Raw genomic sequence first — 27,514 nt, 5'->3', positions numbered from 1 at the left:
AAATGAGATTTAAATTAAGGATGAGATAGAGGGAAAGAAAATATTTTCATGCTAAGGCAATTTTACCAGGATTTCTATCTGTGAATTTTCTGCCATGGGTTAAGGTAGTCTGAAGACCAAGTTCATAAATTAACTTTTGATTTTGGAGTTGACTTCTCACTTTTCTTGATTTATGTTATCTTCCATGTTCAGTTTCTCTAGGATATGTGTTTGTTTTCTCCACTCAGCACTTTTCCCCTCAATATTCCAATTTGCATTTCTGAGGCTGCCGCATTCTAATACTACTGTTGGTGATGAAGACGGTGAGAAGGAGAAGGAGGGAGGGTGGGGGGAAGACACTAACTTAACTAAGCACCTGTTATGGGCAGGTTGCTATGCCAGGCATTTTTCACACAATTCATTTAAATTTCTCAAATAAGACAACTGAGGTTCAGAAAAGTTAAGTAATTGATCCAAGGTCATTTATATTTTGGAGCTGCAATCACAACCATAGCTGCACCATTTCAAAGCCCCCTGCCTTTGTGTGTGTGTGTGTGTGTGTGTGTGTGTATTCTTAAACACTGCTTTTGGATGAACATTTTAAAATGAAATAAACAGCTGTAAACATGTATGATCTACCTCAATGTAAAGAAGATTTAAAATTTCTTTTAATTTCCATGATAAAAGTAATGGGAATAATTTGACAAAAATGAAAAAGAAATCTTAGGAGCAAAGTAAAACAAAGGTTAAAAATGATTTCTGTAGCTTCCTCCATGTTTATTTTTGTTGAATTGTTGGAGTTACCCAATTGTGGCAAAAGGGAGAAGAACACACACTTAGGACCCAGCCCTGAGCTTTGGTCCTGTTGTGAGCTGCAGAAAGTTTCTTCAACTCTCTCAAACTAGATTTTCACCTTTGTAAAGTTGAACAATCTCTAATCTTCTCTCCTCTGGAGCTGCTGTGAGCATTGAGTTTATGATTCTAAGATCTCTCCAGAGTATTTTTTAAAACAGACTATAATACAGTTATTGTTGCTGTTATTACTACTTTTGAAAAGAATAGAAGTTGGCAGCATTTGGCACCACTTTGATAATACTCAAATATGCTGGTACTTTTAAAGCATTAAAATCTCAAAATCATCAGAATTTATCCTATGATTGTGATTTCTTAATTCCATAATTTTAAAACCTGAAATAACTAAACTCTAGTGCTGCTTGTACAGTTCAACTACTTCCAAAACACAGGTGAAAACAGGAATTGTTGCTGTTATTCTGTAATGAAGTCAAATCTGCTCTTTGTGATCCCTCCGACTGTAGCACACAAGGCTCCTCTGATCTTCACTATCTCCTAGAGTTTGCTCAAATTCATGTCCATTGAGTTGGTGGTGATATCTAATCATCTCATCATCTGCCATCCCATCTCCTTTGCCTTCAATCTTCCTCACCATTAGGCTATATTCCAGTGGGTCAGTTCTCTGCATCAGGTGGCCAAAGTATTGGAGTTTCAGCTTCAGCATCAGTCCTTCCAATGAACATTCAGGACTGATTTCCTTTAGGATGAACTGGTTTCATGTCCTTACAGTCTGAGGAATTCTCAAAAGTCTTCTCCAACACCAAAATTCAAAAGCATCAGTTCTTTGGTCTCAGGCTTATTTTTTATATAAATTTATTTATTTTAATTGGAGGCTAATTACTTTACAATATAGTCCAAGTCGCACATCACATGACTCCTAGCAAAACCATAGCTTTGACTACATGGATGTTTGTCAACAAAGTGATGTCTCTGCTTTGTAATAAACTAAGTTTGTCATAGTTTTCCTTTTAACCTGCAAGTAACTTTTAATTTCATGACTGCAGTCAGCACCCACAGTGATTTTGTAGCCCAGGAAAAAAATCTCTCACTGCTTCCACTTTTTCCTACTCTATGCACCATGAAGTGATGTAAATGGTTGCCATCACCATGATCTTAATTTTTTTTAATCTTGAGTTTCAAGACAAGTTTTCACTCTTCTCTTTCACACTCATCAAGAGACTCTTTAGTTCCTCTTGGATTTCTGCCATTAAAGTGGTATCCTCTTCATATCTGAAGTTGTTGATACTTCTCCTGGCAATCTTGATTCCAGCTTCTGACTCATCCAGTCCAGCATTTCACATGATGTACTCTACAAATAATTTGAATAAGCAGGATGACAATATTTAGCCTTGTTGTATTTCTTTCCCAATTTTGAACCAGTCAGTTGTTCCATATCTGGTTCTAACTGCTGCTTCTTGACCTACGTACAGATTTCTTAGGATACAGGTAAGGTAGTCTGGTATTCCCATTCTTTGAAGAATTTTCCACAATTTGTTGCAATCCACACAATCAAGGGCTTTAGTGTGGCAGTGAAGCAAAAGTAGATATTTTCCTGGAATCCTCTTGCTTTATCCATGATCCACTGAATATTGGCAATCTGGTCTCTGGTTCCGCTCAGTTCAGTTCAGTTCAGTTCAGTCGCTCAGTCGTGTCCGACTTTGTGACACCATGAATCACAGCACGCCAGGCCTCCCTGTCCATCACCATCTCCCGGAGTTCACTCAGACTCACATCCATCGAGTCCATGATGCCATCCAGCCATCTCATCCTTGGTCGTCCCCTTCTCCTCCTGCCCCCAATCCCTCCCAGCATCAGAGTCTTTTCCAATGAGTCAGCTCTTCGCATGAGGTGGCCAAAATACTGGAGCTTCAACTTTAGCATCATTCCTTCCAAAGAAATCCCAGGGTTGATCTCCTTCCACTACCTCTTCAAAATTCAGCATGTACATCTCGAAGTTCTCAGTTCACATGCTACTGAAGCCTAGCTTAAAGGTATTTGAGCATAACTTTGCTAGCATGTGTGTGTGTGTGTGTGTGTGTGTATGTGTGTTAGTTGCTCAGTCGTGTCTGACTCTTTGCGACCCTATGGACTATAGCCCTTAAGGCTCCTTTATTCATGGAATTCTCCAGGCAAGAATACTGGAGTGGGTTGCCATTCCCTTCTCCCTCTAGCATCCTTAATGAACACATTTGTACTGTAGTTTGAACATTTTCTTGGCATTGCCTTTTTGGGGGGTTGAAATGAAAACCGACCTTTTCCAGTTCTGTGGCCACCATTGCATTTTCCAAATTTGCTATCATATTGAGTACAGCACTGTAACAGTATCCTCTTTTTGAATTTTATATGGCACAGGTGAAATTCTGTCACTAGTTCATAATAATGCTTCCTAAGATCCATTTGACTTCACCATCCAGGATGCCTGGCTCTAAGTGAGTGTCCACACCATTGTAGCTATCTGGGTCATTAAGACCTTTCTTGTATAGTTCTTCTGCATATTCCTGCCACCTCTTCTTAATCTCTTTTGCTTCTGTTAGATCCTTACCATTTCTGTGCCTTATCATGTCTATCTTTGCATGAAATATTCCCTGTCTCTAATTTTCTTAAAGTGATTTCTAGTGTTCCCATTCTATTGTTTTAATTTCTTTGCATTCTTCATTTAAGAAGGCCTTCTTATCTCTCCTTGCTATTCTCTGGATTCTGCATTTGATTGAGTATATCTTTCCCTTTCTCCTTTGTCTTTCACTTCTCTTCTTTACTCACTTATTTGTAAAACCACCTCAGATAAACACTTTACCTTCTTGCATTAATTTTTCTTGGGGATGGTTTTGGTCACTGCCTCCTGTACAATAACTCCATCCATAGTTATTAAGGCACTATGTCTACCAGATCTAATCCCTTGAAATTATTCATCGCCTCCACTGTATAATCATAAGGGTTTTGATTTAGGTTGTACCTGAATGACCTAGTGGTTTTCCTTACTTTCTACAATTTAAGCCTGAATTTTACACAAAAAAAGTTCATGATCTGAGCCACAGTCAGCTCCTAGGTCTTGTTTTTACACACTGTATAGAACTTCTTCATCTTTGGCTGCAAAGATCATAATCAATCTGATGTCAGTATTGACCATTTGGTGATGTCCATATATAGAGTCGTCTCTTGTGTTGCTGGAAAAAGGTGTTTACTATGATCAGTGTGTTCTCTTGATAAAATTCTGTTAACCTTAGCCCTGCTTCAATTTGTACTCCAAGGCCAAACTTTCCTGTTACTCCAGGTATCTCTTGACTTCCTATTTTTGCATTCCAATCCCCTAGGATAAAAAGGACATTCTTTTTTTTTTTTGGTGTTAGTTCTAGAAGGTCTGGTAAGTCTTTATAGAACTGAAAATAAGAATTATTTACATATTAATCAATTTCCTAAATGTCAGATATTTTTCTCATTACAGAATATAAAAATTATACGTTTCAATGCCATTCTCCCAAATCATCCTACCCTCTCCCTCTCCCACAGAGTCCAAAAGACTGTTCTATACATCTGTGTCTTTTTGGCTGTCTGCATACAGCTTGTGTCTTGCTGTCTTGTTTTTACATTTTGTATAAAAATAAATATATAGACTATGAAAAAAAAGAATATAAAATTTTTTTTAAGTTCCTCATTTTTTACCAGACTTTATCATTAGTTAAAATAAGGCATACTGTCCTAGAATTTGGGGTTTCATGAACTACTAATATTTTAAAAATAAATCGTGTGTGCATGCTTTTGGCCAACTAAGGATATTACACACATACACACAAACATACACAAACTCTATATTAATTATTAAAGCCACTTTCTAAAAACTAAAGGGCATTTTAACCTAGAAAATGTCAGACTAAAGGAAAGTTTAAAGTTGGAATAAATGTTTTATGAAAGACCACTTAATTTTTTTCTTCCAACTTCACTGTGATCCACTGGCCATCTTCCTACAATTACGTGTCCACAGACAACCTTTTAGAAGCCATTGAATTTGTGAATACATTAGGAGTGAACCTACGCTGTACAAAAGGTTCCAGTCCCTTCCATAAACTGCCTCCTTTGAGCCTCCCGGTTCAAAAAGATTTATTTGTATCTTGATGCCACTGTTCCTTGTCACAGAAATTTTTACTTATCCATTTTAGATTCTGTCATAGGTTATACAACCAGTTAGCATCTAAATTCCCATCTTTGTGTGGCTGCTCTTGTCCAAAATAAAGGAAGGAAACACATGACTTTCAGGGATTTCTTTTGGGTTGGCTAAAAATTTCATTCGAATTTTTCCATAAAAAGCATATAGAAAAACTTGAATGAACCTTTTTGGGCAACCCGATATTTAATAAAACTAAGAGAAGTAATACTGATTCCTTTTAGAACAAAGAGAATTCAGAGAAGAATCTGTAAAGTACTGTGTCTCCTTTATCTTCCATTTGAAAAGAGAAAATGGAAATACCTCTCGTTATTTTGTCTTTCCCCCTAAAACTTACCATATATTTTGGGAACACATTCTCTGAGAACTCTGATGTGAAACATCCTTCACACAAAAATTATCCATTTAGGTGTATGATTCAAAACTTCAACATTCAAAAGAAAAATTAAAGAATAGCTTAATATGGAGAGAGAATTCAGCCTTCACTTAGGGAAAGAATTTAAAGAGGAAATTAAGTCTCTTTGGAAACTGAATGAAGTCATGGACTGAAAATGTCCTTCAGTAAATGTAAGGTGTTAAAAATGAAAGAAAATAAGAAAACAGTTCTAAAAATAGGTCTCTCTCTCCCTTTCCATGCATCACCTTGATCCCACTAAGTAACTTCTTTCTGTTCTACAGTTCTTCAGAGGGATTCCACATGCAGGGCATTTCTTATCACACACATGCAGTCCTCAAGGTCACGCCCTACAGTCATTTTTCTCTGCCTCTTAAAGTAAGAGGCACGCCCTACAGGTCATTTTTCTCTTACACTCTGCAGAACTGGGTGTAGCCATGTCTGCTGGTTCTTCATTATTTTCTATCCCAAAAGGTCAACCATAATATGGAACATCTTGAACTCGAAAAAAAAAAAAAAAAGATACTCAGCCTAGATAACCAGCTGTGTGCAAATTAAAACATCCCAAAATAGCTTTTTTTTTTTCTCTCCCAACAGCAAGGACTGATATTAAATGCAGCACAAGAGGTACTCATTTCCCCTCTGAAATTCCCCCAAAGGGCTTTTAAATTGCACTAAGTCACTCAAGTTTCACAAGTTTTAACAAAATTCCTTAATTCCAACAAGAATTAAGAGAGAAATGAATGCTTTGCTCTACAACTTCAGCCTCTGGTTCTTCCAACCAGCATAAATCTTCAGAGGACTTCTGATAATTTAACTAAACAGACTGGCTAGTCAGAGAACAGATCTTTTTTTTTTTTTTTCCCTTGAAAAAATTACCAGAAACCATTTCACCAGATTTTCCCTCTTATGAGCAAGAATTTCCCCAGTTCCTGTGAGGGTAAGATAAAACAAGGGCACACTGGACAAGTGAGAAATGTTAGAAAGCATCGTTGATATTTTGGTCAATATGAGGAAACTGGTCATTTTTAACAGAGACCTGCAAACTTTGCACGGTGGCCTGGGCTCTACTCCAGGGCACAATGTTAATGACAGTTCCTCCACACCCATAGCTTAGAGATTCTCTAAGATAAACAATATGAATGAAGTCTTTCTGAAGTGGGATCTATTTCTTATATAAATTTTCTTGTACAAAAGATAATAATAACAATGTAAAAAGTCTGTCAGTCTTCCCAGTTCTTTCCGATGGAATATATGATGACTTTTTTGGCTTAATTATCAAAGTTATCTCTCATTTCTATCACCCAACAGACCAAACCCAAATGGACCTGAACATTAGTTTTGAATATATCTTATCATTTTCCTTATTTGAATAAGACATGTTCATATGAATACAGAGAAAGATATCCTTATCAACATATGTAAACAGCAACAGGCTAACAAAATTCACAAATAACAGACCACAATATACAGTGTCAGCAAATCACTTGAGCCCACTATTTCTGGTTGAACACACCTTACAAGAACCTTAGCTAAGATCAAATACTATTTTTATCTTGCACATCTAGCTGTATTCCTGATACACAGCAGAACTTCCATAAGTGCTAACCTTAAAATTCTATGAAGATGAGTCTATCATATGGACCATCATAGCAGAAAGACTAGCACACATTGGGATTAATTAAATATGTATGATGTAAATGGATTATTAAGTACATGAATGAATGATTGGATGGTTTGAATTAAGTAATTAGTGAACAAATGCAGATATTCCAAGTAAAGGTGATGTCATGGAAGCGGTGGTTAGTAGAATATAAAACTTGATAGGTAGGTTGATGGTTATTGGCCTTAGGAAGCCATTAAAAAAACATTCTTGAGGGAAAAGCAGGTTGTTGAAACTGTTTTTTTGAGAAATACTGAGGTGTTGTTTTACATGATGGGTTGGAGCAACGGTTCAAGGTAGGAAGAGTCAAATATATCTATAAGATTTAATTCAAAAGAAGTAGGTGAAAAACATTAACTTCCAAGTGGTTCTCGTTTTTCTACTTCTCACTCTCCTTAAGGCTGTTTAACTATCTTCTTAGTTTGTTTTTTTCTCCTTCAGTTTATTCTATACTTTTTCACTAAATTTATCTCCCTAAATTCCAGTTACTTTTCTCCAACAAATCTAATCAGAGACCTTCAACTGTGCTTCACTTCCTGATACACCATGTTAAAACCCTGAGTCCAGTATTGAAGGCTGTCAATATGGTGCAATGAAAGAAGTTCTACATTGATGTCAGGAAAAAGAAGTTCAAGTCCATTAGGATCAACCACTTTCTAACTAGTTTCCTCAACCAAATGTCAAGTTAGACAATTTCTAAGAACCTTTCAGACTTAGTATTTTATTTATTTTTAAATCTTATCTTTGAGAACACTCTATATGCAACCTAAATTAGTCCTTCTTAAACTTCACTGTAATGTCTGAATCACATAGAATCCTGTTAAAATGCAAATTCTGATTTGGTGAAACTGTACTAAGGCTGGAGGTTTCTGCCTTTCTAACAAGCTTCCAGATTTCTATGATGCTTCTGGCCCGCAGATCACTTTGAGTATCAATGCCTGTGTGGCTATGTTGTAGAACTTCATGTTATCAAAGAACATCTATTCTTTCTTTCCAGACTTTGCCAAATCTCCTAATCAACTTGGAATGTCTTCCCATTCATATTCATCTGTCAGCAACTGTCTCATTCTTCATAATCAATCTTATTCCAGATAAAATGCTGTCTTACCAATAAAGCTCTTCTTAATCCAATCTTTTATTCACACAGAAAGTAATCTTCTTTTATATGATTTCCTCTAGGCCTTTGTGTTTTGCCTATAGCATCATGAAAACCTTACATTTGTAGTTATTTGTGTATGTGTTCTGTCTCTCCTTCTAGGTTGTAAGACTCCTTACAATTCAAATGATAACTGCTTCTCTGACTAAGAGTAGGAGGAAGAGCATTCTGAAGAGGGGAATATGGTCACGCTAGTAAATGTCAAGGAAATCCAAATCTAAATCATCTGACCCCAACACATTCTCTTCTATTGCACCTGCCAGGCACTGTAGTATGCACCCAAACAGAGCATCTGACACATTGCTGGATTTCAACCACTGTTTATGTTTATGAGACAGAGCAATGTTACACTTCTGGGTTGTTTTTTTTTTTTTTTTTTTTTTTTTGCATTCTTAACTTTTGGGTGTTGGTAAACAGCTCAGTAAAGAAGTTCTTTTTCATCTAGAACTTGAGAGGTTAGGAGACTGATGCAGATCAGGGGAGCTATCAGTGATCAGTTTAGGAAACAAACTGTCTTATTCTACCTGCAGAACAAAATTAATGTATTCACCTTCATCAACTCAGAACATTTTTATTTCTTGAGACAGTGCAGTAAAGAAATACATATAAATGCCCTTTTAAATCACTGGATCCTCTACTCTTCAGAGTTGGAATATTATATAAAGGCAAGAGGCCATTTAATGTATTTTTTAAAACACTAAAACATTAGGGCAACATGATGTTATACAAATCATGAAAAAAATGTATTGCATTTGTAACTCATCTTTATTCCATGACCTATTTCTTTTGCAATACCTTTTATTACTTGAGATTTATAAGCTCATTTCTCTGTGAGGCTCATGCAACAACACACATCGATGTATCTGCCTTCAATCATCAAAGGGCAAACATTCAGGTCAGACATCAGTCGTTTGCTCAATTCATCTGGATTAATGAAGCCCTAGATCTTGCCTTCAGCATACACAGAGAGCAATGTGAAGTATGTCTGTAAGTCAGTCATATCAACTGACTCTTGAACTTGTAATGCCCAGATTTATGTCTTCCATGTTCTTAAATCAAATTATTGACTATTGCAGTAAAAAGATATATATCCCCAGTTGTTATTCTAGCTATAGCCTTGTTAGTTTTCCAAGAATAATTAACCAGTAAAAATTTTCACATTTCTTATTAATTATTTACATACTTGGATCTGAGGTGAGGCTTCTTTGGGCAACTTTGAATGGTGTAATTGCACTCTTAAGCAGAAGTGAATCTTACTGTCTCTGATGGCTCCATCCCAAGCACATGGCCATAGAATATGAAAGCTGTGGAATGTCTGCAGAGGCTGCCCAATGAAGTAAAATAACTGTACTGGAAAGTATCTGTCCCAAAGAACATAGTTTAGAACATTTAATTCTTACAATCACCCTGTGAAATCAGCACAGTAGGCAACACTATGTGGAACAAACATGTGCGCAAACTGAGTATCTCTGATTTGCCCAAGGTTCAAAGGTTAGAAACACCGAAACAAAAGTCATGCAGACTTCCTTTATGGTAGACTATGATTTTTTATAATAATAGAAGGACTTTTTAAGTTATTATTTTAAGATAATAACCAGGAATAAGTCAATGAAAGGGTAACATATTTTCATAATGAGCTAAAAAATTTCAGGATGAATTAATCCTTGGGAAAGAATAGAATTTTCTTAGCTGGTAAGATAACTGTGGGAATGAGTTAATGAATAAGCATTTAGTGCATCCTTGTTGAAGACAAAGAAGAAGAAATGATCAGTATTATCAAGTCCTCTGATGAGCACCTGAAAGCTCAATTCATCTGCTCAATTTTACTCAGTGTCCCAGAAGCTTCTAGTAAGGAGACTGAGATGACAAAATACTCAAACTGGTAGTTATTGAAAATGTATTCAGATCAGGTTGGTCTCCAAGTAAACATCTAATAAATGTTTCATCCAGTGATTTCAACATTTGTACCTTAAAAACAAAATCAACATACAAGAAGTGATATATCAAAGAGCATAGGAGTGTAAATTCAAACAATTGCTTCTTGGAAAGGTATATAAACTCTCTAGGAGCAAAATCTGCGATCTGTAAGATGTGATCTGTAAAATCTGTAAAACTTTTAAAGCAAATTCATGTCACATAACTCTTGTGTTTTTGTCTGGCAGATGCTCAGTGTTGAATGCATGTTAACCTGCAGCTTTACTTAGACCTCTAACTATCTTCTACATGCCCCTAGAACTGAATCAATGCTATCTATCCTAGAACAAAATACCAAAGGAAGAGAATCAGAGTTCACCGAATACTTTCCCTCTGCATTGTTGGAGAACTGTCAGATAAGCAGCAATGCAGATTGAACTAACACCTTTGTCCAAGGGTAATTTGTGATGTAATTAAAACTTAAATTGTCCCCAAGGAAGGAAGGGAGTCTGTAATAACTATTAATTGTAAATAGTACTCTGTAAAAAAAAGAGAGAGAAGTTGAGAGAGAGAAAGTAAATTTGAATTTTAAAAATTGTATAGAATTTTATTGTCTCTTCCAGGACAAGAGAAATTACTTTTCCAAGAAGAGCTCAGGAAAAAAAAAAAACAGAAATAAACAAACCACAGATTTCAAAGGGAAAATATATTTATATTAGTCTTTCAAACCTATTTTATCATTTCTTTTCCACTTACTCTAAGTGGAATGTAAGTGGAGTGTAAGTGGCAACAGAAGACAATATTCTAAGAACAACTATTTTCTCCTATGATGTGATCAAGTCTTTTGGCTACTAAAAGACCCTATGGTCACTGAAGAAGTTAGCACTAATGTTAGCAAATGAGATTTGTCTCATTTTGAGGAGCAGTATGGGAAAATGCTTGAGTTCCTTGCTTATAATATAGAATGTCATTCCTGAATAACTGGTTTTGCGACTATGCTCTAGGCTTTTCAGATGTTATGTGTATAGTTTGCTCACTGTTTAGAGACTTGATTCTGACATTCCATGCCATTACAAAGTAGAAAGGGGAAAGTGGAAATTAGAGCTAGACCTAGGAAGAATTCACCTTAGAGGTTCACCAGGAGATTTTGATTACTTGAGATGTACCCCTTAAGCAAAGAGTACTTTTATTTAAGGCGTTTGAAAAACTTGGCAGCCTCTTCTTAATGTCCTCTTGCTTTGCTTTTCAAGGAAGGATGCTACCAGCACGTGTTTAGGTTTTCTTAGCCAGGATATGTGCACTAGAGCAGAATGTTTTATAGTGTTTGCAAGATTCAAATAATTCCTCTATGCTCTATAAATTAGGGTCCTTCAGTAGTAATGATCAAATTGTCAACATTAGTTGGATCATAGAAAAAGCAAGAGAATCCCAGAAAAACATCTACTTTTGATTCATTGACTACACTAAAACTTTTGACTGTGTGGATCACAACAAACTGGAAAATTCTTAAAGAGATAGGAATACCAGTGCACCTTACCTGCCTCCTGAGAAACCTGTATGCCAATCAAGAAGCAACAGTTAGAACCAGACATGGAACAATGGACTCATTCCAAATTGGGAAGAGAGTACGTCAAGGCTGTATATTGTCACCTATTGTCACCCTGTTTACTTAACTTCTATGCAAAGTACATCATGCAAAATGCCAGGCTGGATGAAGCACAAGCTGGAATAAAGATTGCTGGTGAGAAATATGCTGGTTTTAGAAAAGGCTGAGGAACCAGAGATCAAATTGCCAACATCCGCTGGATCATGGAAAAAGCAAGAGAGTTCCAGAAAAACATCGATTTCTGCTTTATTGACTATGCTAAAGCCTTTGACTATGTGGATCACAATAAACTGTAGAAACTTCTGAAAGAGATGGGAATACCAGACTACCTGACCTGCCTCTTGAGAAATCTGTATGCAGGCCAGGAAGCAACAGTTAGAACTGGACATGGAACAGCAGACTGGTTCCAAATAGGAAAAGGAGTATGTCAAGGCTGTATATTGTCACCCTGCTTATTGAACTTCTATGCAGAGTACATCATGAGAAACGCTGGACTGGAAGAAACACAAGCTGGAATCAAGATTTTCGGGAGAAATATCAATAACCTCAGATATGCAGATGACACCACCCTTATGGCAGAAAGTGAAGAGGAGCTAAAAAGCCTCTTGATGAAAGTGAAAGAGGAGAGCGAAAAAGTTGGCTTAAAGCTCAACATTCAGAAAACAAAGATCATGGCATCTGGTCCCATCACTTCATGGGAAATAGATGGGGAAACAGTGGAAACAGTGTCAAACTTTATTTTTTTGGGCTCCAAAATCACTGCAGATGGTGACTGCAGCCATGAAATTAAAAGACGCTTACTCCTTGGAAGAAAAGTTATGACCAACCTAGATAGTATATTGAAAAGCAGAGACATTACTTTGCCGACTAAGGTCTGTCTAGTCAAGGCTATGGTTTTTCCTGTGGTCATGTATGGATGTGAGAGTTGGACTGTGAAGAAGGCTGAGCACCGAAGAATTGATGCTTTTGAACTGTGGTGTTGGAGAAGACTCTTGAGAGTCCCTTGGGCTGCAAGGAGATCAAATCAGTCCATTCTGAAGATCAACCCTGGGATTTCTTTGGAAAGAATGATGCTAAAGCTGAAGCTCCAGTATTTTGGCCACCTCATGCGAAGAGTTGACTCATTGGAAAAGACTCTGATGCTGGGAGGGATTGGGGGCAGGAGGAGAAGGGGACGACCGAGGATGAGATGGCTGGATGGCATCACGGACTTGATGGATGTGATTCTGAGTGAACTCCGGGAGATGGTGATGGACAGGGAGGCCTGGCATGCTGTGATTCATGGGGTCACAAAGAGTCGGACATGACCGAGCGACTGAACTGAACTGAACTGGGAGAAATATCAATAACCTCAGATACGCAGATGACACCATCCTTATGGCAGAAAGTGGAGAGGAACTAAAAAGCCTCTTGATGAAATGAAAGAGGAGAATGGAAAAGCTTGCTTAAAACTCAACGTTCAAAAACCAAAGATCTGGTCCCATCAGTTCATGACAAATAGAAGGGGAAACAATGGAACCAGTGAGAGATTTTATTTTCTTGGGCCCCCCAAATCACTGCAGATTGTAACTAAAGCCATGAAATTAAAAGAAGCTTGCTCCTTGGAAGAAAAGATATGACCAATCTAGATAGCATATTACAAAGCAGAGATATTACCTTGCCATCAAAGTTCTATATAGTCAAAGCTATGGTTTTTCCAGTAGTCACATATGGATGTGAGAGTTGGACCATAAAGAAGGCTGAGGGCTGAAGAATTGATACTTTCAAATTGTGGTACTGGAGAAGACTCTTGAGAGTCCCTTGGACTTCAAGGAGCTCAAACCAGTTAATCCTTAAGGAAATCAGTCCTAAATATTCATTGGAAGGACTGATGCTGAAGCTGAAGCTCCAATCCTTTGGCCACCTAATGCAAAGAGCTGACTCATTGGAAAAGACTCTGATGCTCGGAAAGATTGAAGGCAGGAGGAAAAGGGGATGACAGAGGATGAGAAGGTTGGATGGCACCACCAACTCGGTGGACATGAGTTTCAGCAAGCCCTGGGAGCTGGTGATGGGCAGGGAGGCCTAGCATGCTGAAGTCCATGGGGTTGCAAAGAGTGGGACACGACTGAAAGACTGAACTGAATTGAACTGAGTTGAATGATGATATAGTGATGATGAAACAGTGTTTACTAACTAATTATTTTGAGCCAAGTAATACCAACATCTCGTTTAACCCTCATGAAAATCCAATTATATGGTGTTATTGACTTCATTGTATAAGTGGGGAAAGTGATCAAGGAATCATGATACAAAACATGGTACAGATACTAACAGGTACAGAAAAAATAATCCACCGTTTGATGCCCCACAGATAAAATTTCAAAGGTGTTTTTCGAGTGGTATGAGGATTGAGAATACATCAAATGAAATTTTGATTATTAATAACTGGTCATCCTGCTTGAAAATATACCACCAATGACCATAGCACCTTCTTGGTTGTTGTTCAGTAGCTAAGGTGGTCCAACTCTGCAACTACATGAACTGAAACACTCCAGGCTCCTCTTTCCTCCACTATCTCCCAGAGTTTGCATAAATTGAAGTTCATTGATTCAGTGATTCTATCTAACTATCTCATCCTCTGCCACGGCCATCTCCTTTTGCCTTCAATCTTTCCTAGCATCCAAGTCTTTCCAATGAGTCAGCTCTTTGCATCAGCAGTCAAAGTATTGGAGCTTCAGCTTCAGCAACGGTCCTTCCAATGAATATTCAGGGTTGATTTCCTTTAGGAATGGCTAGTTTGATCTCCTTGCCGTCCAAGGGACTCTGAAGAGTCTTCTCCAGCACCATAATTTGAAAGCATCAATTCTTCAGCCCTCAGCCTTCTTTATGGTCCAACTCTCACATCCATACATGGCTACAGGAAAAACCATAGCTTTGACTATATGGAACTTTGTCAACAAAATAATGTCTCAAAATAGTGCTTTTTAATACACCATCTAGATTTGTCTTAGCTTTTCTTCAAAGGGCAAGCTTCCTTTAATTTAATAATTTCAGTCACCATCCTCGGAGATTTTGGAGCCCAGGAAAATAAAACCTGTCACTGCTTCCCCTTTTTTCCCTTTCTAGGTGCCATGAAGTGATGGGCCTGGATGCCATGATCTTAGTTTTTTTGTTTTTTGTTTTTTTAATGTTGAGCTTCAAGTCAAGTTTTTAATTTTTTTTTCTCCCTCATCAAGAGAATCTTTAATTCTTCTTCGCTTTCTGCCATTAGAGTGGTATCATCTTATCTGAGTTCACTGATATTTTCCCCAGCAATCTTAATTCCAGCTTGTGATTCATCCAGCCTGGCATTTTACATGATGTACTCTGCACATAAGTTAAATAAACAGAGTGACAATATACCTCCTTGTCATATTCCTGTCCCAATTTTGAACCAGTCTGTTGTTCCATGTCCAGTTCTAACTGTTTCTTCTTGACCCGCATACAGGTTTCTCAGAAGACAGGTAACATGGTTTGGTATTCCAATCTGTTTAAGAATTTTCCACAGTTGATGACTTTTGTGTTCTCAATGAAGATGCTTTTCTGCTTTGCTTTCTCCATGATCCAACAAATGTTGACAATTGGATCTCTGGTTCCTCTGCCTCTTTGAAACCCAGTTTGTACATCTGGAATTTCTCAGTTCAAGTACTGCTGAATCCTAGCTTGAAGCATTTTAACCATCCACTTCATAGATCACAGTCTTGTCGTGACAAAAGACCTTGTGTAGCAGCTTCTTTGCTAGTTGCCAATCACAATAATAACAATGACAAAAATGTTAAAAATAAGGCTTACTGTAACAAACTGTCTACAATATTTCCCCTCTCTCATATTTCTCTTATGATCATTTTAATTTCCCCTATTTACATTGATGACCATCTATTACCCATTTTCCCTTATAAATACATTTGCATGTAGACAATTAATTATTTCTATTTTTTTAGTTAATAATTATTTTCCCCACACTGCACATTTAATAATCACGACTCATTTACTTTGCAACTGGAAGTTTGTGCATCTTAATATCTTTTAATTATGTTTTTTACTTATCCATCTCCCAGCTCTAAGGCAACCATTTGTTCTGTATATCTATAAATTTGTCTCTGTTTTGTCATATTTACTTCATCTGTTTTGGTTTGCAGATTCCACATACAAGTGAAATCAGACAGTATTAGTTTTTCTCTGTCTGACTTTTTAAATTTATTTATTTATTTTGTTTTAGCTAATTTTTTTTTTTTACTTTATTTTCCTTTACAATACTGTATTGGTTTTGCCATACATTGACATTAATCAGTCATGGGTGTACATGAGTTCCCAATCCTGAACCCCCCTCCCATCTCCCACCCCATATCATCTCTCTGGATTATCCCGATACACCAGCCCCAAGCATCCTGTATCCTGTATCGAACATATCCTGGCGATTCATTTCTTACCTGATAGTATACATGTTTCAATGCCATTCTCCCAAATTATCCCACCTTCTCCCTCTCCAACAGAGTCTAAAAGTCCGTTCTATACTTCTGTGTCTCTTTTGCTGTCTCGCATAGAGGGTTATCATTACCATCTTTCTAAATTCTATATATATGTGTTAGTATACTGTATTGGTGTTTTTATTTCTGGCTTACTTCACTCTGTATAATCGGCTCCAGTTTCATCCACCTCATTAAAACTGATTCAAATGTATTCTTTTTAATGGCTGAGTAATACTCCATTGTGTATATGTACCACAGCTTTCTTATCCATTCATCTGCTGATGGACATCTAGGTTGTTTCCATGTCCTGGCTATTATAAACAGTGCTGCGATGAACATTGGGGTACACGTGTCTCTTTCAATTCTGGTTTCCTCAGTGTGTATGCCCAACAGTGGGATTGCTGGGTCATAAGGCAGTTCTATTTCCAGTTTTGGAAGGAATCTCCACACTGTTCTCCATAGTGGCTGTACTAGTTTGCATTCCCACCAACAGTGTAAGAGGGTTCCCTTTTCTCCACACCCTCTCCAGCATTTATTGCTTGTAGACTTTTGGATTGCAGCCATTCTGACTGGTGTGAAATGGTACTTCATTGTGGTTTTGATTTGCATTTTTCTGATAATAAGTGATGTTGAGCATCCTTTCATGTGTTTGTTAGCCATCCATATGTCTTCTTTGGAGAAATGTTTATTTAGTTATTTGGCCCATTTTTTGATTGGGTCATTTATTTTTCTGGAATTGAGCTGCAGGAGTTGCTTGTATATTTTTGAGTTTAGTTGTTTGTCAGTTGCTTCATTTGCTATTATTTTCTCCCATTCTGAGGGCTGTCTTTTCACCTTGTTTATAGTTTCCTTTGTTGTGCAGAAGCTTTTAATTTTAATTAGATCCCATTTGTTTATTTTTGCTTTTATTTCCAGTATTCTGGGAGGTGGGTCATAGAGGATCCTGCTGTGATTTATGTCAGAGAGTGTTTTGCCTATGTTCTCCTCTAGGAGTTTTATAGTTTCTGGTCTTACGTTTAGATCTTTAATCCATTTTGAGTTTATTTTTGTGTATGGTGTTAGAAAGTGATATAGTTTCATTCTTTTACAAGTAGTTGACCAGTTTTCCCAGCACCACTTGTTAAAGAGATTGTCTTTAATCCATTGTATATTCTTGCCTCCTTTGTCGAAGATAAGATGTCCATATGTGTGTGGATTTATCTCTGGGCTTTCTATTTTGTTCCATTGATCTATATTTCTGTCTTTGTGCCAGTACCATGATGACTGTGGCTTTGTAGTAGAGCCTGAAGTCAGGCAGGTTGATTCCTCCAGTTCCATTCTTCTTTCTCAAGGTTGCTTTGGCTATTCCAGGTGTTTTGTATTTCCATACAAATCTTGAAATTATTTGTTCTAGCTCTGTGAAAAATACCGCTGGTAGCCTGATAGGGATTGCATTGAATCTGTAGATTGCTTTGGGTAGTATACTCATTTTCACTATATTGATTCTTCTGATCCATGAACATGGTATATTTCTCCATCTATTAGTGTCTTCTTTGATTTCTTTCATCAGCATTTTATAATTGTCTATATATAGGTCTTTAGTTTCTTTAGGTAAGTATATTCCTAAGTATTTTATTCTTTTCTTTGCAATGGTGAATGGAATTGTTTCCTTAATTTCTTTTTCTACTTTCTCATTATTAATGTATAGGAATGCAAGGGATTTCTTTGTGTTGATTTTATATCCTGCAACTTTACTATATTCATTGATTAGCTCTAGTAATTTTCTAGTGGAGTCTTTAGGGTTTTCTATGTAGAGGATCATGTCATCTGCAATCAGTGAGAGTTTTACTTCTTTTCCAATTTGGATTCCTTTTATTTCTTTTTCTGCTCTGATTGCTGTGGCCACAACTTCCAGAACTATGTTGAATAGTAGCAGTGAAAGTGGACACTCTTGTCTTGTTCCTGACTTCTGGGGAAATGCTTTCAATTTTTCACCATTGAGGATAATTTTTGCTGTGGGTTTGTCATATATAGCTTTTATTATGTTGAGGTATGTTCCTTCTATTCCTGCTTTCTGGAGAGTTTTTATCATAAATGGATGTTGAATTTTGTCAAAGGCTTTCTCTGCATCTATTGAGATAATCATATGGCTTTTATTTTTCAATTTGTTAATGTGGTGATTGATTGATTTGCGGATATTGAAGAATCCTTGCATCCCTGGGATAAAGCCCATTTGGTCAAGGTGTATGATCTCTTTAATGTGTTGTTGGATTCTGATTGCTAGAATTTTGTTAATGATTTTTGCATCTATGTTCATCAGTGATATCGGCCTGTAGTTTTCTTTCCTTTTGGCATCTTTGTCAGGTTTTGGTATTAGGGTGATGGTGGCCTCATAGAAAGAGTTTGGAAGTTTACCTTTCTCTGCAATTTTCTGGAAGAGTTTGAGTAGGATAGGTGTTAGCTCTTCTCTAAATTTTTGGTAGAGTTCAGCTGTGAAGCTGTCTGGACCTGGGCTTTTGTTTGCTGGAAGATTTCTGATTACAGTCTCAATTTCAGTGCTTGTGATGGGTCTGTTAAGATTTTCTATTTCTTCCTGGTTCCATTTTGGAAAGTTGTACTTTTCTAAGAATTTGTCCATTTCTTCCATGTTGTCCATTTTATTGGCATATAGTTGCTGATAGTAGTCTCTTATGATCCTTTGTATTTCTGTGTTGTCTGTTGTGATCTCTCCATTTTCATTCTAATTTTATTGATTTTATTTTTTTCCCTTTGTTTCTTGATGAGTCTGGCAAATGGTTTGTCGATTTTATTTATCCTTTCAAAGAACCAGCTTTTGGCTTTGTTGATTTTTGCTATGGTCTCTTTTGTTTCTTTTGCATTTATTTCTGCCCTAATCTTTAAGATTTCTTTCCTTCTACTTACTCTGGGGTTCTCCATTTCTTCCTTTTCTAGTTGCTTTAGGTGTAGAGTTAGGTTATTTATTTGGCTTTTTTCTTTTTTCTTGAGGTATGCCTGTATTGCTATGAACTTTCCTCTTAGCACTGCTTTTATAGTGTCCCACAGGTTTTGGGTTGTTGTGTTTTCATTTTCATTCATTTCTATGCATATTTTAATTTCTTTTTTGATTTCTTCTGTGATTTGTTTGTTATTCAGAAGCGTGTTTTTCAGCCTCCATATGTTGGAATTTTTAATAGTTTTTCTCCTGTAATTGAGATCTAATCTTAATGCATTATGTTCAGAAAAGATGCGTGGAATGATTTTGATTTTTTTGAGTTTATCAAGGTTAGATTTATGGCCCAGGATGTGATCTATCCTGGAGAAGGTTCCGTGAGCACTTGAGAAAAAGTCGAAATTCGTTGTTTTGGAGTGAAATGTCCTATAGACATCAATTAGGGCTAACTGGTCTATTGTATCATTTAAAGTTTGTATTTCTTTGTTAATTTTCTGTTTAGCTGATCTGTCCATAGATATGAGTGGGGTCTTAAAGTCTCCCACTATTATTGTGTTATTGTTAATTTCCCCTTTCATACTTGTTAGCATTTGTCTTACATATTGCGGTGCTCCTATGTTGTGTGCATATATATTTATAATTGTTATATCTTCTTCTTGGATTGATCCTTTAATCATTATGTAGTGGCCTTCTTTGTCTCTTTCCATAGCCTTTGTTTTAAAGTCTATTTTATCAGATATGAGCATTGCTACTCCTACTTTCTTTTGGTCTCTATTTGCGTGGAATATCTTTTTCCAGCCCTTCACTTTCAGTCTGTATGTGTCCCTTGTTTTGAGGTGGGTCTCTTGTAGGCAGCATATATAGGGGTCTTGTTTTTGTATCCATTCAGCCAGTCTTTGCCTTTTGGTTGGGCATTCAACCCATTTACGTTTATGGTAATTATTGATAAGTATGATCCCGTTGCCATTTACTTTATTGTTTTGGGTTCAGGTTTATACACCCTTTTTGTGTTTCCTGTCTAAAGAATATCCTTTAGTATTTGTTGGAGAGCTGGTTTGGTGGTGCTGAATTCTCTCAGCTTTTGCTTGTCTGTAAAGCTTTTTATTTCTCCTTTATATTTGAATGAGATCCTTGCTGAGTACAGTAATCTGGGCAGTAGGTTATTTTCCTTCATCACTTTAAGTATGTCTTGCCATTCCCTCCTGGCCTGAAGCGTTTCTATTGAAAGATCTGCAGTTATCCTTATGGGAATCCCCTTGTGTTATTTGTTGTTTTTCTCTTGCTGCTTTTAATATTTGTTCTTTGTGTTTGATCTTTGTTAATTTGATTAATATGTGTCTTGGGGTGTTTCGCCTTGGGATTATCCTGTTTGGGACTCTCTGGGTTTCTTGGACTTAGGTGATTATTTCCTTCCCCATTTTAGGGAACTTTTCAACTATTATCTCCTAAAGTATTTTCTCATGTTCTTTCTTTTTGTCTTTTTCTTCTGGGACTCCTATAATTCGAATGTTGGAGCGTTTCATATTGTCCTGGAGGTCTCTGAGATTGTCCTCATTTCTTTTAATTCGTTTTTCTTTTTTTCTCCCTGAATCATTATTTCTACCATTCTATCTTCTATTTCACTAATCCTATCTTCTGCCTCCAATATTCTACTATTTGTTGCCTCCAGAGTGTTTCTGATCTCATTTATTGCATTGTTCATTATGTATTGACTCTGTTTTATTTCTTCTAGGGCTTTGTTAAACCTCTCTTGCATCTTCTCAATCCTTTTCTCCAGGCTATTTATCTGTGATTCCATTTTGATTTCAGGATTTTGGATCATTTTCACTATCATTATTTGGAATTCTTTCTCAGGTAGATTCCCTATTTATGCCTCTTTTGTTTGGTTTGGTGGGCATTTCTCCTATTCCTTTACCAGCTGGGTATTCCTCTGTCTCTTCATCTTGGTTATATTGCTGCGTTTGGGGTGGCCTTTCTGTATTCTGGGAATTTGTGGAGTTCTCTTTATTATGGAGTTTCTTCACTGTGGGTGGGGTTGTATCAGTGGCTTGTCAAAGTTTCTTGGTTAGGGAAGCTTGTGTCGGAGTTCTGGTGGGTAGAGCTGGATTTCTTCTTTCTGAAGTGCAATGAAGTGTCCAGTAATGAGTTATGAGATGTCAGTGGTTTTGGAGTAACTTGAGCTGCGTGTATATTGAAGCTCAGGGGTGTGTTTCTGTGTTGCTGGAGAATTTGCATGGTATGACTTGCTCTGGAACTTCTTGGCCCTTGGGTGGTGCTTGGTTTCAGTGTAGGTATGGAGGTGTTTGATGAGCTCCCATCCATTAATGTTCCCTGGATTCAGGAGTTCTCTGATGTTCTCAGGATTTGGACTTAAGCCTCCTGCTTCTGGTTTTCAGTTTTATTTTTATAGTAGCCTCAAGACTTCTCCGTCTATACAGCACTGATGATAAAACATCTAGGTTAAAGATGAAAAGTTTCTCCACAGTGAGGGACACCCAGAGAGGTTCACTGAGATACGTGGAGAAGAGGGAGGGGGTAGTTAGAGGTGACTGGAATGAGATGAGGTGGGATCAAAAGAGGAGATAGCAAACTAGCCAGTAATCACTTCCTTATGTGCACTCCTCAGTCTGGACCACTCAGAGATGTTCACAGAGTTATACAGGGAAGAGGCAAGGAAGAAAATAGACAGAGGTAGCCAGGAGGATAAAAAAGGGAAATGAAAAGGAGAGAGACAGATCCACCCAGTAACCAGTTCCCTAAGTATTCTCCATCGTCTGGAACACACAGAGATTCACAGAGTTGGGTAGAGAAGAGAAGCGGGAGGGAGGAGACAGAGACAACCTGGTGAAGAAAAAGGAGAGTCCAAAGGAGGAGAGAGTGGTCAAGCCAATAATTTCGCTCTCAGGTAAAATTGTGTACTGAAGATTAGGTTTTTAAATGTACAAAATTGACAACAAATACCATAAAGCAAAGATTAAAAATCTAGAGTAGAGGTTGGATTTTCAAAAATACAATATTAAAGAAAAGAAGAACAAGAAGAAAGAAAAAAATAAGTCACGAGATTTATTAAAAAACAACAACCACACACAAAAAATATAAATATACGGCGTTTGCTTTAAAAATAGCAGTTTTTTTTGAAAAGTGATAGTAGGTTATAAAAATTAAAATTAAAGGAGAAAGCAGTTAAGTTCAGTTCAGTTCATTTCAGTTGCTCAGTCGTGTCCGACTCTTTGCGACCCCATGAATGGCAGCACGCCATGCCTCCCTGTCCATCACCATCTCCCAGAGTTCACTCAGACTCACATCCATCGAGTCCGTGATGCCATCCAGCCATCTCATCCTCGGTCGTCCCCTTCTCCTCCTGCCCCCAGTCCCTCTCAGCATCAAAGTCTTTTCCAATGAGTCAACTCTTCACATGAGGTGGCCAAAGTATTGGAGCTTCAGCTTTAGCATCATTCCTTCCAAAGAAATCCCAGGGTTGATCTCCTTCAGAATGGACTGGTTGGATCTCCTTGAAGTCCAAGGGACTCTCAAGAGTCTTCTCCAACACCACAGTTCAAAAGCGTCAATTCTTTGGTGCTCAGCCTTCTTCACAGTCCAACTCTCACATCCATACATGACCACAGGAAAAACCATAGCCTTGACTAGACAGACTTTAGCCGGCAAAGTAATGTCTCTGCTTTTCAATATACTATCTAGGTTGGTCATAACTTCTTCCAAGGAGTAAGCGTCTTTTAATTTCATGGCTGCAATCACCATCTGCAGTGATTTTGGAGCCCAGAAAAATAAAGTCTGACACTGTTTCCACTATTTCCCCATCTATTTCCCATGAAGTGATGGGACCAGATGCCATGATCTTAGTTTTCTGAATGTTGAGCTTTAAGCCAACTTTTTCACTCTCCTCTTTCACTTTCATCAAGTGGCTTTTTAGCTCCTCTTCACTTTCTGCCATAAGGGTGGTGTCATCTGCATATCTGAGGTTATTGATATTTCTCCTGGCAATCTTGATTCCAGCTTGTGTTTCTTCCAGTCCAGCATTTCTCATGATGTACTCTGCATATAAGGACTTAAAATTTTTTTTAAGTTAAAAAAGAAAAGAAGAAAAGGAAAAGAAAAAGAAACAATCAAACAACAACATCAACAAAAAAAGAGAGAGAGAGAGAATGGTCATAAAAATAGTAAAGATATTTCTGGGGCTTTCTCTGGTGTTGTGGGCAGTGTGGGGTCACTTCCATGGTGGTTCCCTCTATTTAGCTTCTTCTGTTTGCTGGTCTCTTCAGTGTCTGATTTCTGCCCTGACACAAGGGGGGCAGTGGTGGACACTTTTTTTTTTTTTTCTTTTTAAGGCTCACTTGTTCAGTCGCACTGTGGGGAGGGAGGGATGCTGCAAACAAATAACACTGGCCTGTGCTTGCAATGTCTCAGCCACACTGGGCATGCCCCTGCACATGGCACACACCACTCAGGCTCTTCATTGCTCCACCAGGAACCGTCTGAGGCTGGCCCTAGGATGCATGCACCTCCCTGGTCTAAGCCGCTCAGGCTTGGCTCTCAGGTAGCCCTGAGAGGTGCAGATGCGGTTGGGCCTGCATTTTGTGCCCTTCCCAGGACCAAGTAGCTCAGGTGTTTGGCGAGCGAGGTCGCTGCAACTTATCGCCTTTCCCTGCTGCTCAGTTTTCTGGGTGTACCGCTGTGCCCCTTGTCAGGCAGATGGTGACTGCCCAGAACCCCAAGAAGTCTTAGTTAGCAAAGAAGCCAGCTTGCAGTTTGGTAGGTAAAGTCTCTCCGGGGCTGTGATTGCCCCCTTCCAGCCCTTACGGCTCTGGCTGCCTGTCATTGGCGGGGGATGTCGGCAGCTGGCTATTTCTGTTCTGTCCTTTGTTCTGTGCATGGTCCTGGTGGTGTCTTATATTAGAGCTTTTCGCGTGGTAGCTATCCCACAGTCTGGTATGCTAGCCCAAGTTAGTTCGCTCTGGTTACATTCAGGGCATTCCAGACCGATTCTTAAAAAGCACTGCAGCCCACGCCTCCCTGCCCAGCCCTCACTTGCTAGTGGCGGATGCAGGCATCTGCGCTGCTTCTCTGCTGGGGGAGTTACTGTTGGGCTGGTAATCTGTTGATTTTAATTATTTATTTATTTTTCTTCCCTGTTATATTGCCCTCTGTGCTTCGAAGGCTCGCCACAGACTCGGCAGTGAGAGTGTTCCCTGGTGTTTGGAAACTTCTCTCTTTTTAAGACTCCTTTCCCAGGACGGACTCCTTTCCTGGGACAGAGCTCCCTCCCTACCTCCTTTGTCTCTTTTTTCATCTTTTATATTTTTCCTACCTGTTTTTGAAGACAATGGTCTGCTTTTCTGGGTGCCTGATGTCCTCTGCCAGCATTCAGAAGTTGTTTTGTAGAATTCACTCAGCGTTGAAATGTTCTTTTGATGAATTTGTGGGGGAGAAAGTGGTCTCCCCGTCCTATTCCTCCTCCATCTTCTGACTTTTTTCATTTAGCATAATACTCTCTAGGTCCATCCACATTGTAGCAAAGAGCAAAATGTTCATTCTTTTTTATGGCCAAGTAATATTCATCATATATTTGCACATCTTCTTTATCTATTCATCTATTAATGAGCCCTTGGGTTGTTTCCATATCTTGGCTATCATAAATAATGCTGCAACTAACATAGAGATACATATATATCTTCTAATTAGTGTTTTGTTTTTCTTGTGATAAATAACCCAGAGAAGAATTGTAGGATCCTATGGGCTTCCCTGGTGGCACTCGTGGTAAAGAACCTGCATGCTAATGCAGAAGACATAAAAGATGCAGGTTCAATCCCTGGGTGGGGAAGATCCCTTGGAGGAGGGCAAGGCAATCCACTTAAGTATTCTTCCCTGGAAAATCCCATGGACAGAGGGACCTGACTGGCTATAGTCCACAGGGCTGCAAAGAATCTGAACATGACTAAGTCAGTTTAGCAGAGAACATATGGTCATCCTATTTCTAATTCTTCAGGAATCTCCATATTGTTTTCCAGAGTGTCTCTACCAACTTACATTCCCTCAAGCAGCCCATGATGCTTTCATTTTCTTCATATCCTCCCCAACACTTTTTTCTTGCTGTATTTTTGAGAATGGACATTCTGAGAGGTTCAAGGTGATATTGAATTGTGATTTTGATTTGCATTTCCTTGATTATTAGTGATTTGGGCAGCTTTTCATGTGCCTTTTCATATTGGCCATCTGTATGTCTTTGAGGAAAATGTCTATTCAGATCTTTGGCCATTTTTTTTTCCAATATATGTTTTATTCTAAATATTTGCTTTATGGAGTTATAAATATTTGCTTCTAATTACCTATATTTTATAGTTTCCTTGCATTTACTTTTATGACTAACAGTGTATTTTTAAATTTTATTTATTTTTTATTAAAGAATAATTGCTTTACAGAATTTTGCTGTTTTCTGTCAAACCTCTACATGAATCAGACATAAGTATACATATATCCCCTCCCTTTAGAAATTCCCTCCCATCTCCCTCCCCATCCCACCCCTCTAGATTGATGCAAAGCCTCTGTTTGAGTTTTTCTGAGACATACAGCAAATTCCTGTTGGCTATCTATTTTACATATGGTAATATAAGTTTCCCAGAGAAGGCAATGGCACCTAACTCCAGTATTCTTGGGAAAATCCCATGGGTGGAGGAGCCTGGTAGGCTGCAGTCCATGGGTCACGAAGAGTCGGACATGACTGAGCAACTTCACTTTCACTTTTCACTTTCATGCATTGGAGAAGGAAATGGCAACCCACTCCAGTGTTCTTGCCTGGAGAATCCCAGGGATGGCAGAGCCTGATGGGCTGCTGTCTATGGGGTCGCACAGAGTCGGACACGACTGAAGCGACTTAGCAGCAGCAATGTAAGTTTCCATGTTACTCTTTCCATACATCTCACCCTCTCCTCCCCTCTCCCCAGGTCCGTAAGTCTATTCTCTCTGTCTGTTTCTCCATTGTTGCCATGTAAGTAAATTCTTCAGTACCATTTTGCTAGATTCCACTGTTAAAATACAGTATTTAACTTTCTCTTTGTGACTCACTTCACTCTGTATAATAGATTCGAGGTTCATCCACCTCACTAGAAGTGCCTAAAATGTGTTCCTTTTTAGGGCTGACTAATATTCCATTGTGTATATATACCACAACTTCTTTATCCATTCATTTGTCGACGGACATCTAGGTCACTTCCATGTTATTGTAAATAGTGCTGCAATGAACAATGGGATACATGTGTCTCTTTCAGTTTTGGTTTCCTCAGGATATATGCCTAGGAGTGGGATTGCTGGGTTATATGGTGGTTTTATTCCTAGTTTTTTAAGGAATCTCCATATCATCTTCCATAGAGGCTGTATCAATTTACATTCCCACAACAGTACAAGGTCCGTCTAGTCAAGGCTATGGTTTTTCCAGGGGTCATGTATGGATGTGAGAGCTGGACTGTGAAGAAGGCTGAGCACCGAAGAATTGATGCTTTTGAACTGTGGTGTTGGAGAAGACTCTTGAGAATACCTTGGACTGCAAGGAGATCCAACCAATCCATTCTGAAGGAGATCAGCCCTGGGATTTCTTTGGAAGGAATGATGCTGAAACTGAAACTCCAGTATTTTGGCCACCTCATGCAAAGAGTTGACTAATTGGAAAAGCCTCTGATGCTGGGAGGGATTGGGGGGCAGAAGGAGAAGGGGACGACCAAGGATGAGATGGCTTGATGGCATCATGGACTCGATGGACGTGAGTCTGAGTGAACTCTGGGAGTTGGTGATGGACAGGGAGGCCTGGCGCGCTGCGATTCATGGGGTCGCAAAGAGTCGGACACAACTGAGTGACTGAATTGACTGAACTGAAGTCTATTTCTGTTAACCACAGCGGGCATGCTGGATTTTTAAATGATAATGACTTCCTAGTGAAGTAACTGAACAAAGTTAAGTTGAAGATCAGCGGTTCACATATTGCTAAAGCCTGGATTGGAGAATTTTGAGCATTACTTTCATTAGTGCCTTATAATTTTCTGTGCACAGTTCTTTAATCTCCTTAGGTAAGTTTATTTCTAGATATTTAATTATTTTTGTTCCAAAGGTGAATAAGATTGACTCCTTAATTGCTCTTTCTGATTTTTCATTGTTAACATAGAGAAATGCAAGTGATTTCTGTGCATTGATTTTGTATCCTGCAATTTTGCTAAATTCACTGATTAGCTCTAGTAATTTTCTGATACTATCTTTAGGGTTTTCTATATACAGTATCATGCTTTGGCCATTTTTTAATCAGGTTGCTTGACATATTTTTTTTATTAAGTTGTATGAGTTGTTCATATATTTTGCATAGTAACCCT

The sequence above is a fragment of the Oryx dammah genome, unplaced genomic scaffold, assembly GCF_014754425.2.
Source record: "Oryx dammah isolate SB20612 unplaced genomic scaffold, SCBI_Odam_1.1 HiC_scaffold_10, whole genome shotgun sequence".
Taxonomy (NCBI): Eukaryota; Metazoa; Chordata; class Mammalia; order Artiodactyla; family Bovidae; genus Oryx; species Oryx dammah.
Note: the sequence above shows the minus strand (reverse complement) of the source record.